The 16240-nt window shown below is 40.6% G+C and overlaps 1 long non-coding RNA gene across 1 annotated transcript in view; it reads left to right on the top strand.

The window, feature by feature from the left end:
• Positions 1–10023: 10023 nt before the first annotated feature.
• LOC127527263 (uncharacterized) overlaps positions 10024–16240 on the top strand; it is a 188079-nt gene continuing 181862 nt past the window's right edge. The window contains exon 1 of the long non-coding RNA XR_007934554.1: positions 10024–10201. This is a non-coding gene — a long non-coding RNA (uncharacterized LOC127527263). The remainder of the gene's footprint in view (positions 10202–16240) is intronic.

The following is a 16240-nucleotide window of genomic DNA, read 5'->3' as shown; positions in this document are numbered from 1 at the left end:
ATGGAATAGCATGGAGGATTATAAAGATGATTCAAAATCAGTCAAGGGTGCTTTTGACAATAAGTAAAACTTATAAAACAATTTAAAAAAATATTTTAAACACTAGTGACAGGAAGAGAGTGTTCTCATCCAAATGTAATTCTTTTGTTAAATGTTTAAGTTCCGCTGTTTCTATAGAATTGTTCACAATGCTGTTCTTTGAAGTATTAAATTTATTTGTTGATTTCAGTTCCTAATTCTCTAATGACTTCATCAAATCACAGATGTCTTCATTATATGTGTTTGTCAGGAGCCACTCAGGGCCTTCAGTGGTTTCTTCTCACATCTCCAGACACTTGGATTTGAACCCTTGTCCAGCTGCTGGCTCTCTGCAGTTTGCTTGTTCTTCCTGTAACTGCTGTTTTTGTTTTTTTGTTCTCAGTCACTTTGACTTTCTCTCATCATAACAGTGAGCAGCACATTAAATCAGTGGTTTCAAATGAGCTGAGGATGTGCCCAGTGGTGGTCTGACACTCCATCCTGTCCTGCTGCTCAGAGCCAATTTACTGGCACGTTACAAGTGTTATTTAGACCAAAAGAAGCCATTATGAAGGTCTTGGGTTGCTTTTTGTCCTGAAGACCACACACAGCTAGTATGAGTAATAAATTCATGTTTACCTAAATATTGCACCTAAACTCAAGTGTTACCCTTTCTAATTCTGGATGAACATCAGACCACGATATTAATTAACAAATGGAGGCCTTTATCAAACTGTTCACACATGTTCAGTATACAAGTTTCTTCTATAGCCCGTGAGTGTGTTGCTATGCACCTCAATAATGCGGTTATTCACAGATCCCTGGTCTCTAAAATGCCATGTAAATGTCTCGTTATCAGAGGTAGATTTATCAGTGAATAATCTGGTTAAGTAACCCTGTAAACCGTTAAACGGGTAACACTTAAGGATTTTCTAGTCTGCACAAGTCCACTGCACTCTGTCAGCCTGTGAGTGTCTTTACTTCACACACACGCATCCCTCCCAGTTATTATTATTATTATTATTACCCAGCAGCAGTGGGTGTAAGGCTAGAAGCACACGTGCCGGTATGACGCTCCTTTAATGAAAACAATAATTTGCATTTACAGAGAGCCTTTCACAAACCCAAAGTTGCTTTACATACAGTAAAAAAATTACAGAACAGACAAAAGAAGAGGAAAGTTTTCAGTTGAGATTTAAAAGTAAAGAAAGAGGAGCAAACTCAGAGAGACTGAGGAAGAGAGTTCCAGAGTTGAGGGGCCATAACACTGAAGGAGCTGCCTGCCCTCCCAGGGTGGAGAGTCTGGTGTGTGAGACTGTAAGGAGATTGGTGTTCGAGGACCTGAGAGAGCGACAAGGAGTGTAAGGAGCTGAGTGAGGTAGAGGAGGGCAAGGTTATGTAGGGCCTTGAAGGTGAGAAGACGAATCTTGAATTTAATCCTTGATGGAACTGGTAACCAATGAAGCTGGGAGAGAACAGGGGGGATGAGAGCAAAACGCTTTGTGTGGCTGCCGAGTTCTCCATGCAGTGTAGCCTCTGTGTAGATTTAACACGGAGACCGATGAAGAGGGAATTGCAGTAATCGATATGAGACTTTATGAAACAATGAACCAGAGTTTGAGCCTCATTAAAGGACAGAAATGGACGGAGGCAGGCAATGTGACGGAGATGATAGAATGAGATTTAGGAAAGAGACCTAATGTGTAGCTCAAAGTTAAGTGAGGAGTCAAATGAAACACCAAGATATCTGACAACAGGAGCAGGTTTGAGAAGTGGACCATCAACAGAAACAGAGAAGTTGGATGCCTTAGAAAGTTGAGAGTTTGGGCCAACCAGTAACTCTTCCATTTTATTGGTATTAAGTTTGAGAAAGTTATTTTCCATCCATAGCTTAAGATCAGTGATGCAGTCAGTGAGTATGCTGAGAGGTGAAACTGTAGGGGAGTCTGTACTAAGATATGCAGGGCTCAGTCACACAGCCAAGGAGAACACATTCATAAAGTGTCCCTTTGTTTAAATATATTTAAGAAACACAAGAAATGATCCCAGGCTTCTGTTTCTGGTGGCTGATGATGGCGTTGAACTCTTTTTAGCTCAGTTTGACGTTGGAGAGCTTTGAGAACTCCAGATTACTTGCACCTGATTTTTAATAACGCAGGTTCCTCACCTTATCCCCGTTACATGTGGCCTTGTAAACACACCTGCGCTTAGAGGACTTCTTACACATCTCTTGTAAAACACACACCCTACTTTCCAATTTATTACACAATAAAGACCTTTCAAGCTTCATCAGTACACTTCAGTCTTGTAATAAAAGTTCACAATTAATGCCAGAAGGAGTAGTAAGAATTACATTATTGTAAGGAATTAGTATCACCTTCCACAATGTCTCCTTTAGTAAGAATTACATTAAAAATGTACAGTTTAAGCACTGAGGTTCATTGAAGTCGATGATGTAGTTGTAGAACTTCTGTCTCTGATGAAGCCTGAGGCACAAGTGCTGTTCCTCCAGTGGCTTTCAAATACGAATATAAAACGTATAAAGGGTCCAATCAACACAATAATTACTAATATTCAGACCCCACACATTGGACTGTGTGTCCTCAAGGATACGGTGAAAGGCCTGTGGTGTTTTCACAAAGTCTTTAACGTGAACTTGACGCAGCTGAGTTTACACACCCAGTCTTAATACACGACAGTATACTGATGAGCTACAGTGATGTGCTCTCAACACACAAGCTGTCATCATATAAAGTCACATTTTGTCAAACAATAGTGGGACACCTGGGTCATGTCCTGTGTGGAAACATGAAAGCCAGGAGTGTATCACTGCCATTCAGAACACCTCAGTCAGTAACTCACCCATGGAGGTGTCACCGCCGAGGGCATGGCCAGTACTCTAAGTGGACTCCACTTCACACTTTACACTGCTGACTGATCTACTTCACGCATGATGAATAATTTACAGTGTAAACACGCATGTCACTACCTGATTGGTACTCCACCTGGATTTACACCCCACAAAGGGTACATTAGTGAGCATAATGAGAATATTATGAAAGGACTTGCTTGTTCTGCATGTTCTCATTGTATCTTGTGCTGGATTAAGCTTGCTGTGCTCCTCACTATGCACCACAGATCGGGTAGTGACAGGGACGGCCCCCCAAGTGTATAGCACTAGCCACTTGCATCACAGATTCTGTAGGGATGCATACGCTAACTTCATGTACTTAAAAGCTCAACCAGCAATTTACCATTTCAAAGTACCAGAACAAAACAAGACTGCCACCAAGTCTACAGCTCTGATCCCTTTGTGCTCACAGAGTTCCCATCTTTGGTGCATTGATTGGCTGTGCCAAGCAGCGGTGGCATGGGTCTGGCACGTTGTATTGTTTGAAGTGCTGCTCCAGGCAGCTGGCAACTCTTTTTTCTTTCCAGTCTATCAGTGCAGATGCTTTGCAAATAATATCTTATTATATTGAAAGGGTATAAAAAACTGGCGAAGTAACTATGGGCCAGTAAACTTATCATGCATCGTAGGAAAGTTCATGGTAGGAATTACTAAGGAGAAGCTTGAGCAGCACATGGCAAGAACAGGACTTTTACTGAAAAATCAGTATTGTTTCAGTCGACGGTGGTCATGTCTTATTAATATGCTGGAATTCTTTGAGGAAGCAACAAAAAGATATTGATCAGACCCGTTGAAATGGTGTTACTTATTCAGTCTTCATAAAGCATTTGATAAGGTACCACATGAGACATCGGGTATCAAACTACAGGAAGTGGGAGTTCACAATATGGTGTGTAGATGGCTGCTGATCTGTCTAAAACACAGGAAGAGTGTAAATGAACAAATGAACAAGTCTTCTCCTACCCGAGTAGATTCTACGGTCGCGTCCTCCAGAGTCTTCAGTCCCATGCAGATATCAACGGGTCCCTCCTAACGTTTGCTGGGTGCAGTCCTACTGAAGAGAATAAAAGTGAAAAAAAAAAAAAACATTAACTTTTACAAGTAGTTTAAATTTATAGCGGCTGTTATAGACGCAAATCATATATATGTGTTTATTGTATAATATTAACAATAAGAGCAACTCAGTACTCAAATCAGTAAATATACGAGGCAGTCAGGAGCGAACCGCGTGACTCTTGATTACAAGTCAGCAATTCTTACTGCTGTGCCACAGAAGCTGTTGTGTCATCTTTGAACCTTTTGTGAAAGTGTTTATTTGACCTTTGGACTTCAGGCTTCACACATTATATAGTTTATGCCTACATTTTGTCATTTATTACTAAAATATGAAAAACGTTTCTGTTTTAATGATGTGTTTACACAGATTATTGTAGAAATGGAACATACATGAAATGCTTGTGTTCCAAATAATGATCTATTATTTCCATTCTCAAACTCCAGCACTTCACTCTCCCAGATAATCAAGGCATGAGCTGGGAGAACTTTGTGCCCGTTGTGCAGCAGTGGGGTGATTGGTATAGTAGGCTACTTGCTGCTTGTCTTGATCAGCACATTTACAAGACAAAAGATGCTGATGGAGAGGTGTGAAGAGATTTAAGGTGGGCCGGGTTTACAAGTTTTTTTCGTAGGCTTTGGTAATTCTAGTATTAAAGCATACAGCAATAATAAGGTAAAAAATAAATTATTCTATAATCCTTTTAACAATTTAAAGAACATGATAAAAAAAAACTAAATAATATCATTTTAGAGTGTGTCTAATTTGATCTTCTTATTTTTTGTGCTCTCTTCATAAGTTGCATCAATACTACAAAGACAAATTAATAATCAATATTAGTGCACCAGGCCAGAAAAGAGAATTCTAAGAAGGGAGACACTTCCAACAACTTCATCAGTGGACTGGACTGTGTAACCTGCAATTCGTCAGCCTGTGGTTAGGAGGAAGGAAGAGCCGTCAAGGGAATAAATAAAATAAAGCTCAGTGCAAACTAGAGAAACCTGAGACGAGAACTGACACCAGAGAGCAAAGTCCAGGAATTTAACACAAAATGACTTCAGCTGTGTGTATTTATATAATGGCACTTCACCTGAACAGGCATCACAATCAGGAAATACGATGAACTGAATTAAATTTAGGATCTGAGTGGACAATCACAGCATTGTTTGGGACTAGTGACACAACTTGACACAAAGAACTTTCAAGTGTTTGAAATCAACATGCTGAGGTTTATCTAAACACACGGATATCAAGCATCAGGTCTTTGTTAATGATCACTGAAAAAGACATTTGTGTTCAAATTCTCATTAAAACATTCATTGCAAAGAAATAAAATATCAAAACACATGAATGAGCTCACACCTCTGTATTGTGTCGTTAGACTTTTAAATGTCTTACCAAGATAACTGAACACTTTCTGTTTATGAAGGAGTAGGAGCCATTGTGCTCTACAACAACCCTACAGCCGTTTGACAAATGAAACAGAAAGAAAGCCTGAACAATTTGTGTTTTGCCTATCAATAGGAATAAACATATACTTATGCGATATTTATCTGAGCATAAATAATAAGAATAAAAGGCTGAGAGAAACAGTATGACTGAAAAGTGAGGAAGTCAGAGAGAAAAGGAAAGGTGATGTGCATCCCACTGAAGAGTATTCACAGTCATCACCAATACCATCGCTCGGTCGAGTTCATGAACAGCATCATAATAGTCCTCAGCATTTGTATATCCCGTGACAGCCCGTATTACAAGGAGGTTGCAGTCCTTGTATTGTTTTCCATGGTGCATTAGAGTTTTTGTTTCAAGCCGTCTGCATGTCCTTGATAGAGTCGAGCAAACATCTTACACAACCTTCTCTTGTATTTCACAAACAATTCTTTTGAGTTAATTGGTGTATCAAAGACACAAATGAAGGCAAACACTTTAACTCTAGAAAAAAAAAAAGTTGCAATGCCAGGCCACCTTAAATTCCCTCTCACCTCCTCACCAGCGCCTTTTCTTTTGTAAATGTGTCAATCAGCACAATCAGCCTGCTATCCCATCCCTCCCACCTGTTGCAGCTCAAGTCTGTTTTTCGGGGTGTGAGGTGTCTGTTATTGTAGAGAGTAAATAATACATCGTCATTTGGAATACATGCATTTCATGTGTGTTCTGTAAACACATTGTTAAAACAGAAACGTTTGTCATGTTTTAGTAATAATTGACAAAATATAGACATGAAGTGTACAATGTGTGAAGCCTGAAGTCCAAATATGAAATAAAGACTTTCACAAAGTGTACAACAAGTATAACAAACAAGGGCACTTTTACGGAAGAATATAACTGCAGAAAAAGAACTCGCGTTAGGGTGCGACATTGACACCCCTTTGATACGACCGCTTTGGTGGTGCAGCGGTAAGAACGGCTGACTCGTAGTCCAAATATCAAATAAACACTTTCACAAAAGGTACAAGTATAACAAAACAAGTGCACTTCTATTCAAAAATGTTACTGAAGAAAAAGAAATTGGGTTAGGGTACAACACTGTGTCGTAATCAAGAAGCTGTGGGTTCAATTCCGGGTCCTTACAGTATTTAGATTTTTGAGTAGTGAGATGCTATTATTATTACTATTAGAGAGTAGAAACATAAATTTGATTTGAGTCTGTACCAGTCGGTGTAAATTTATGGCACTTGCAAAGGTTAGCATTTTTTTTTAATTTTAATTTTATGTATTTTTATTGTTATTTTTTCTTTAATTAAGACAAGTGTTAATCAGCTGTGGCTCATCCCAAAGAGTACATACTCTTCCAAGGACCTGTTCTGTAAGTAATTATTATTGACAAGGCCCCTCGATATTACAGCCTTCATGATCCATAGACCACCCCATTGATTGTTCTAAGGTCCTCAAACCCCTTTAATATGTAGTAAAAGTCATCTTAGACAATATCTGTATCTTTTTTATCTGTCTTTTCACTGTCCATCTCCATGTCGTATCTTCACACTGGTAATGCTCCGGCAATGGCCAATAAAAATAATCCCTCACTCCAAGTATGTCCTTCTTCATCTTAAACCAAGCTGTCAGGGTGGTATCTCTACCCCTACCCCTATCCGATGTGCATACTTCATTTTCCTCTCTAAGTACAACTGCAGAATTATATGAGAATGCTAACAGACAACAAATGAAAACAGCTGCCACACTGCCTTGGGGATGCAGATATACCGAGAGTTCACGAATTGCCTAATTTCATCATGTTCAAGAGTATTCTAACGACAATGCTGACACAATCATGTCCCTGATATACGTATTTGAAGACGTACTCCACATGACTCAGCCACTCATTCGTCACTGTTCTTCCACTTCTCTTAACTCTTAGACACTATTTTTTAATACCTGTATGGAAATAGTAGTGAATATACCTTAGCATCTTAGCATTGGATCAAGGAAATAAATCCTCTGGCTGTCCCTATTTACATCCCATAAATCTGCTCTAGAACAGATCAGGAGGTCCCGCTCCAGAGGTGGTTCTCCTGCTGGGTGCTCAAACACGATGGCTACCTCATTTGTCCTTAGAGAATTACGTCTCTGTGGATTCCTATCCAGTGCAGTTGCCTCTGTAACAGTGTTTGGTCGAGCACCTGCTGCTCTGTGCATTCCTCTTCAATTTCAAACATCATTCTACACACTGGAGTGAAAGGATTAATTTCACTCATTCGTCACCTTAACTGATTCATCAGTGCAGGACAGCACCTTGAATTGTCCTGTTGGTGACCTTGTCTGGGTTGAGGATATACAGTTGAGCCTATGGAGACTACTCATCATTTTTTGGTTGTAACACACCTGCCTTATGGTAAAAGTCATCAGTTATGAGGAGGAAGGATAATATTCAGAGAAAGAACAATTAGGATACCTGATGTTTTTAAATGAAATTCACAGCATCTGCACTTTGACCTGTCTGGAACCGGAAGCGGATTAAGACAAGTCTCTCTTCTGCTCCTCCTCAATAAATCTTTATCCACAATATTTGAACTGACCGCCCAGACTGCACTATAGTGGTCCCCTACAATCCCCACTACATAATTTATGGCAATCTTGTGAGTTGTAGTAAGATTTTGAGCTCCCCTGTCCCAATGCCTTCACACCCCCTGATGCTGAACATCACACTCTAGTTTGGCTCTGGTTGTTTTTGGTGTCTCCTGGGCCCACATTTCTGCAATGGCCGTGGTATTCTTATGATTTCACTCTCAATGTTTCTACTGCCTGAGTGATGAGTGTTCACAGACGTCCTTAATAATTTACACATTCACATCCTCATGAAATTCATCATTCCTGGTCTGGTGCATCACATCTTGATTTCTTTTCCCCCAGACTTTCTTAGCTTTGGGTTTTTCACGTTGTCTCATCATACGTTTATGCATTTGATTCCTTTCCCTAATGGAAGCTTATTGCTTTTGAAATACAGCTGCCTATTTTTGTCCACCTGGCATTTACTCTCTGTTTGTTAACATTTGCAGTGCACCATCTGCTGGAATGTGTTTTTGTAATTCATGTTGGAAGAAAGTGCTCTGCATTTTTCATTTCAACAAATGGTGCATCACAAACATTAGCACTACTTTTACTAATCCCATATCAAATGTCTTATAACAGAGATACAGAAACCCGACAGACACAGAGATACACAGAAACACAGACAGACACTTCATATGTCTCTCTTATATGCCATTTGGTACAACCATCTGTTGGAATGACAAATGTGATGAATCTTATTAGTACAAATGCTTGTGAAGCACCATATGTTGGAACATCAGAGACACAGCAACTGGATGAACAGAGCACATGGACATTTTTATTAAGGTGGATTTAATGGGCTGGCCTGCTGTTTTGTGAACAGGAATACTGTCCAATAATCTGGTGGTGATCTGTGGACTGACAGTTGGGAAATCTGCTGAACACATCAGGGCGCTATATAACCTGACATTCTCTGAACTGTCTTAATGGCTTCTGAATGAGTCCATTATAACACCCAAGGCTTTCTCATACTCAGTACTTTCAAATTTCAGACCTGCCATTGTGTATTCAGACCTAACATTTTACTTCTTGTGAAGATGTGAGAATGTCCAACGATAGATGGGCTTCCTGTGCAGAGCTGCTTTACGACCTAAAGTGTGCTGACCTGTTTTCCCCCAAAATACATTGCATTATGCGGACTAATGACATAAATATGTGACTAGTGACACTACAAGGTGCTTCAGTGACACAAGAAGAGACAAGGGGGCCTCACATGTAGTTTGTATTAACAGACCACCAGTGTGTCACGTATGAACTCTTGTGTGGTGAGGACCACTTCACTGTCTGTGATGAAGAGGAGGGAATGACAACGACATGACGCATACAAACTCCTTTAAAGTTGTACGTCTGCCATCACTGAGCAGTTGCTGCTCATTGTTTAATCAAAACTGAACTCGTATGATGGAGATGGCGGTCCTCACGTATTGTTTATTGAACGGTTCAGAGCTTCTGTTAAAAAACATCACTTGCTGTTACTCTAAAACAGTATGAATTTAATACAAGTGTAATCCATCCATTATCCAACCCGCTATATCCTAACTACAGGGTCACGGGGGTCTGCTGGAGCCAATCCCAGCCAACACATGGCGCAAGGCAGGAAACAAAGCCCCCGGGCAGGGTGCCAACCCACCGCAGGAGGCTGATCACTAACTGAGAATAATATTCAGTCAGAGAAGCGAAAAAATAGTTCGAATATAACAATTCAATTCAACATATGGGGTTATAGGAACCTCCCATACATTATGCACTAACATTTAGTAAAACATTTATGTATCTTATGTAACTTGGAAATGGCTGTTACACTCCTCAATAAGGCAGCAGAGTGCAGACGGAGCAGTCGGCCTTCACTCCTCACACTGCTGGCTCACTAAATGACACTGAGGTGACTGAAATGGACGACTGAGAAGGTCAAATGAGGTTTGATGTCCACAATTAAACGTAGGATTTGCTGCTTTAGACTGACGTTTGTTAATATTTGTGAAGTCTCATTAGCCGCAGCTGCTCACCTCATAGAGAATACAATTAATACTTCAGAGAACAGCATTGTGCTCAATTCTAGAAAACAGAGAAACTTAAACCTTTAATAAAGGAATTACATTTGTATGTCAGTAATTGTCTGCCTACCACCACATTTATTCCTTTTGATAGTCACATCACAAATTGTTCAGGTTTTCTCTCTTTTTCTTTTGTCAAATGGCTGCTGGTTGTTGTAGAGCACATTGGCTCCTGCTACTTCATACACAGCAAGTGTTCAGTTATCTTGGAAAGACGTTTATAAATCTAACAACACAGTACAGAGGTGTGAGCTCATTCATGTGTATTGCTATGTATATCTTTGAAATGAATGCTTTAGTAAGAATTTCAACACAAGTGTTTTTTTCAGTGATCATTAACAAAGACCTGATGTTTAATATCCGTGTGTTTAGATAAACCTCAGCATGTTGATTTCAAACACGTGAAAGTTCTTTGTGTCAAGTCGTGTCACTAATCCCAGACAATGCTGTGACTGTCCACTCAGATCCTAAATTTGATTCAGTGCATCGTATTTCCTGATTGTGATGTCTGTTCAGGTGAAATGCCATTATATAAACACACACAGCTGAAGTCATTTTGTGGTTAAATTCCTTGACTTTGCTCTCTGGTGTCAGTTCTCGTCTCAGGTTACTCCAGTTTTGCACTGAGCTTTATTTTATTTATTCCCCTGATGTTTCTTCCTTTCCCCTAACCACAGGCTGACGAGTTGTAGGTTACATAATCTGTTGTACTGATGAACTTGATGAAAGTGTCTCACGTCCCAGAATTCTATTTATTGGCCAGATGCACTAATGTAATGTGGATGTATTGATGCAATACACAAGGAGAGTATAAAATAAAAAAGATCAAACATGAGACATTGTATCGTGATTTTATTATGTTTTATATCATGTACTTGCTATCGAGGCCACGAGCAAACCGACGTTGGCAATAACTCCACCCAGGGAGGTCATGCCTGATTTGCTCTCAGAACTTCAATGTCAATTTCAACAAACATCAGCATCTTTTTAAAGAGAACAGTGGAATGGCGATTTACTTAAGTTAACTGACAATGTACCACCCACTCCATGCCACCAGAACCCTACTTTGTATTTTAAAATGATTTATTATGTCTTTTGTCAGAACATAAGGGCGAGTTAGCACACACAAACCTCTTGGGTGGCCATCTCGTCATTGACAAAACACTCGAAAGGATAAAACTTTGATTTTATTGTCAGATATTTAATGACGAGATCCGTTGCTTTTGTATTTTGTGTCTGGCATGTCAGCTGCGACAGATTCCTAGAAAAGACCATGCCCCTATTGTTGCAATCTTATGATAGATATACAAACTTCTGAAAGTATCAGGGTGGACTTAGTAGATCCTCTCGAACCCTCAGCCTGAGGACATAAATTAGATTATGCTACATGGTATCCAGAGGCTATCCCCTTTAAATAAGACAAGTACAGAAGCAGCGCATGGGAACTGGTAGGGGTCATCGCGCATATCCCATAGGAAGTCCTAAAGGACCAAGGGATGCCACTTACCTCAGAGATGTTCAGGGAGGTTGCCAAATTGCTCCAAATCAGGCATCTTAAGACTTCAGTGTACCATTCTCAGCCTGATGGTCTAGTCGAACAGCTTAATAAGATGCACAAGCAAATGCTTCTCAAGGTGGGTTTGTACCTCATTTTTCTGAGAGGGCTGTGCCCTTGACTGACCTGACAAAGAAGAGGGCTAATAACTAGGATCAGTTACTACCCTTCTTGCTATCTGCATACCAGGAAGTCCCACAAGCCTCTATAGTTTTTTCACCGTATGGATTTTTATATGGGCAACAACCCCAGGGATTACTGGATATATTAAAAGATGGATGGGAAAGTGAGGCGCCCCCTTCCCTAAATATCTTCAAATATATGACAAAATTATGCAATATATTTGGTAAAATCAGACCAATACTAACAGCTAATACGGAACATGCGCAATCAGTCCAAATCTATACCCATGGTAAGTTGCTCCTAGAGTTTGCTCCTGGAGATTAGGTCAAGCTACTTCCACTTTCTATTCCAAATTATTTGTTCATTGGCATGGGTGCTATGAAATTAAGGAAAGGAAGGAGCTGCTTGACTATTTGGTTAAACAACCCAAACAATGACGAGAGTTCAAAGCAGATATCCTGTCCGTCCAAGAAGTGATCAATGAAAGTTCTGGCCGGACCTCTCTGCTTGAACATGACATCATAACTGACCCAGGAGTAGTTGTCCGAGAACACCCATAAACACTCTCGGAAGCAAAATGAGCAAAAGTGGACCTTAAGGTCAAACAAATGCATGATTTAGAAATGATTGAGGAAAGCTTTAGTCCCTGGTCCAGTCCTATTGTATTGGTCCCAAAGGCCGATGGCAATTAGCACTTTTGCAATGACTTACGTCAGCATTGTTTCCTGTTTTGATGCATAACTGTTGTTGCAAGTCCACAAACTCCTCAAGCAACTCAAAAAAAGCAATATATCTGACCACCCTTGACATGACAAAAGGGTATTGGCAAATTCCCTTAAAGGAATCCGTCAAGGAAAAAAAAAATATTTAGCACCCTTAGTAGTCACTGGCAGTACCGAGTCCTCCCATTTGGGTTACACAGGACACTGGCCACCTTCCAATGTGTTGTGAACAGAGTGCTATGGCTCACAACTCTTATAGTGCTGCCTACCAGAATGACATGGAACACATGCAGCAGGTTCGAAGGGTGCTCCTCACACTATATCACAGTGGCATTAAGATTATTTTGGATCAATTGAGGTCAAATAATTGCACTATAGGGTGGGAGGTAGTAGAATTCAACCACAGTGTACCATAGTTAATGCTGTACTCAACTGGCCCTGTCCACAAACCATGCGGCAAGTACAAGCATTTCTGGCATTTGTGGGGTACTACCACAGGTGTGTACCTCATATTTCCAAGAGGGCTATGCCCTTGGCTGACCTGACAAACAAGAGGGCTCCTAACATAGTGGTTTGGGGCGAAAAATGGAAACAGGTCCTTACACCTGCACCTGTATTGTTGGATTTTTCTCTGCCTTTTATTGCCCAAGCTGACATTTTGGTCACAGGTCAGTGCCGTGTTGAGCAAGAGTGTCGTTTGTGTAGAACACGCCATTGTGTTTCTGAGCCAGAAACTATTCGACCTGGAAACCAGGTATGCGGCTATGGAAAGGGAAATATTGGTGATTAAGTGAGCTATTCTTCAGCTGAGGTACTACCTGCATGGCCATGAATTCACTCTAGTCATCGACCATGCAACTGTATAGTGGATGGTGCTGCACAAATAGTCAAATCAACATGTTACTCAATATTTCTTGGACCTTCAGTCATTTAAATTCAAAGTTCTAGATATCCACAGTTTCTTCCACGTCAATGCTGATGTGTTTTCTCGGAGATATGGCCTCACGGTTTGGGCTGCCTGACCCAATTGGTCTGGGCTGGGTGGGCCATGTCACACACATGTGCTTAGGAGACAACTTCAAGGCTCATATAAATATAATTACACTCCCAACCAGGGGTTGGTGCTGTTGCCTAATGCTATTTCTCATCCTCCGTCTGCAGAAGCAGTGATTGACCGTTGTATCCTGAATAATGTCACGTCAAGTTCCTAGCAACCTGAACCCACTTCTTCGTGCCCTGGCTGATGATATGTAAACACAGGCACTTGTCATTTGAGGGGACATCCTCTGAAAGTGTGGAGTATTTTTACAAGGAATTCACTTTAATTCTTTAAAAACTGCTAAAGAGACAACTTGTACTGTGTTAATGAAATACAGAAAAAATGTCTACATGTGTATTGTGTGCTCAGTTTGTACAAAATATTTCACTGCAGCAACCCTATTAGATGGAATAGCACGAGGATTATAAAGATGATTCAAAATCAGTCAAGGGTGCTTTTAAACAATAAGTAAAACTTTTTAACAATTATAAAAAATATTTTAAACAGTAGTGACAGGAAGAGAGTTCTCATCCAAATGTAATTCCTTTTTAAAGGTTTAAGTTCTTCTGTTTCTATAGAATTGTGCACAATGCTGTTCTTTGAAGTATTACATTTATTTGTTTATTTCAGTTCCTAATTCTCTAATGAGTTCATCAAATCACAGATGTCTTCATTATATTTGTTTGTCCAGAGCCGCTCAGGCCCTTCAGTGGTCTCTCCTCACAGCTCCACGGTGGTCCAGCTGCTGGCTCTGTGCAGTTTGCTTCTTCTCCCTGTGACTGCTGTTTGTTTTTTTGTTTTTTATGGACAGTTTAACATTCTTTAAACATAACAGCGAGCAGCACATTAAATCAGTGGTTTAAAATGAGCTGAGGATGTGCCCAGTGGTGGTCTGACACTCCATCCTGTCCTGCACCCAGTGCTGCTCAGAGCCAATTTACTGGCACTTTACAAGTGTTATTTAGACCAAAAGAAGCCATTATGAAGGTCTTGGTATTAGACACATATAAATGAAAGACCTGTGTGTGTGTGTGTGGGCGTGTGTGTGTGTGTGTGGAGCAGTCCACTCCGCTCGCATCAACCACAGTCATGGGAGTTGGTGTGAAGATGTGGAAGCTTATACAAGTGTGACTTGCCCTTGGTAAGATGGCGCATGCCTGTACTTTTAACGTTTTTCAGCACTTGCATGCCCTTCACTTGTCACTCAACCCAAGCAGACAAACTCAGCTTTGTGCTACATGCATGTTGTACATTCACACAACGAGCTACCATACGTTTACCTGAGACCGGTTCCAGCCTGTCCTGCTCAATTTGTGCCACAGCTGCACTCGACTACACGTCCATCTCAGATAAGACACGACCTGCCCGGCCCAGTTAGCTGACGCCTCTGTAACTTCACTAATATAATAAAACTGCTGGGGAGTCATTCAGTTGCTTTTTGTCCTGAAGACCACACACAGCTAGTATGAGTAATAAATTCATTTTTACCTAAATACTGCACCTAAACTCAAGTGTTACCCTTTCTAATTCTGGATGAACCACAGGCCACAAAATTAATTAACAAATGGAGGCCTTTATCAAACTGTTCACACATGTTCAGTATACAAGTTTCTTCTATAGCCCGTGAGTGTGTTGCTATGCACCTCAATAATGCGGTTATTCACAGATCCCTGGTCTCTAAAATGCCATGTAAATGTCGAGTTATCAGAGGTAGATTTATCAGTGAATAACCTGGTTAAGTAACCCTGTAAACCGTTAAACGGGTAACACTTAAGGATTTTCTAGTCTGCACAAGTCCACTGCACTCTGTCAGCCTGTGAGTGTCTTTACTTCACACACACGCATACCTCCCAGTTATTATTATTATTATTACCAAAGCAACAGTGGGTGTAAGACAAGAAGCACACGTGCCGGTATGACGCCCTTTTAATAAAAATAATAATTTGCATTTACAGATCGCCTTTCACAAATCCAAAGTCGCTTTATATACAGTAAAAAAAATTACACAACAGACAAAAGAAGAGGAAAGTTTTCAGTTGAGATGTAAAAGTAAAGAAAGAGGAGCAAACTCAGAGAGACTGAGGAAGAGAGTTCCAGAGTTGAGGGGCCATAACACTGAAGGAGCTGCCTGCCCTCCCAGGGTGGAGAGTCTGATGTGTGGGACAGTAAGGAGATTGCTGCTCGAGGACCTGAGATTGCGACAAGGAGTGTAAGGAGCTGAGTGAGGTAGAGGAGGGCAAGGTTATGTAGGGCCTTGAAGGTGAGAAGATGAATCTTGAATTTAATCCTTGATGGAACTGGTAACCAGTGAAGCTGGGAGAGAACAGGGGGGATGGGAGCAAAATGCTTTGTGTGACTGCCGAGTTCTCCATGCAGTGTAGGCTCTGTGTGGATTTAGGGAGGACGATGAAGAGGGAATTGCAGTAATCGATACGAGACTTTATGAAACAATGAAGCAGTGTTTGAGCCTCATTAATGGACAGAAATGGACGGAGGCGAGCAATGTGACAGAGATGATAGAATGAAATTTAGGAAAGAGACCTAATGTGTAGCTCAAAGTTAAGTGAGGAGTCAAATAACACACCAAGATATCTGACAACAGGAGCAGGTTTGACAAGTGGACCATCAACAGAAACAGAGAAGTTGGATGTCTTAGAAAGTTGGGAGTTTGGGCCGACCAGTAACTCTTCCATTTTATTTGCATTAAGTTTAAG

Source organism: Erpetoichthys calabaricus, chromosome 3, assembly GCF_900747795.2.
Source record: "Erpetoichthys calabaricus chromosome 3, fErpCal1.3, whole genome shotgun sequence".
In the NCBI taxonomy this organism is placed as follows: Eukaryota; Metazoa; Chordata; class Cladistia; order Polypteriformes; family Polypteridae; genus Erpetoichthys; species Erpetoichthys calabaricus.
Note: the sequence above shows the minus strand (reverse complement) of the source record. Positions and strands in the feature narration are given on the sequence as shown.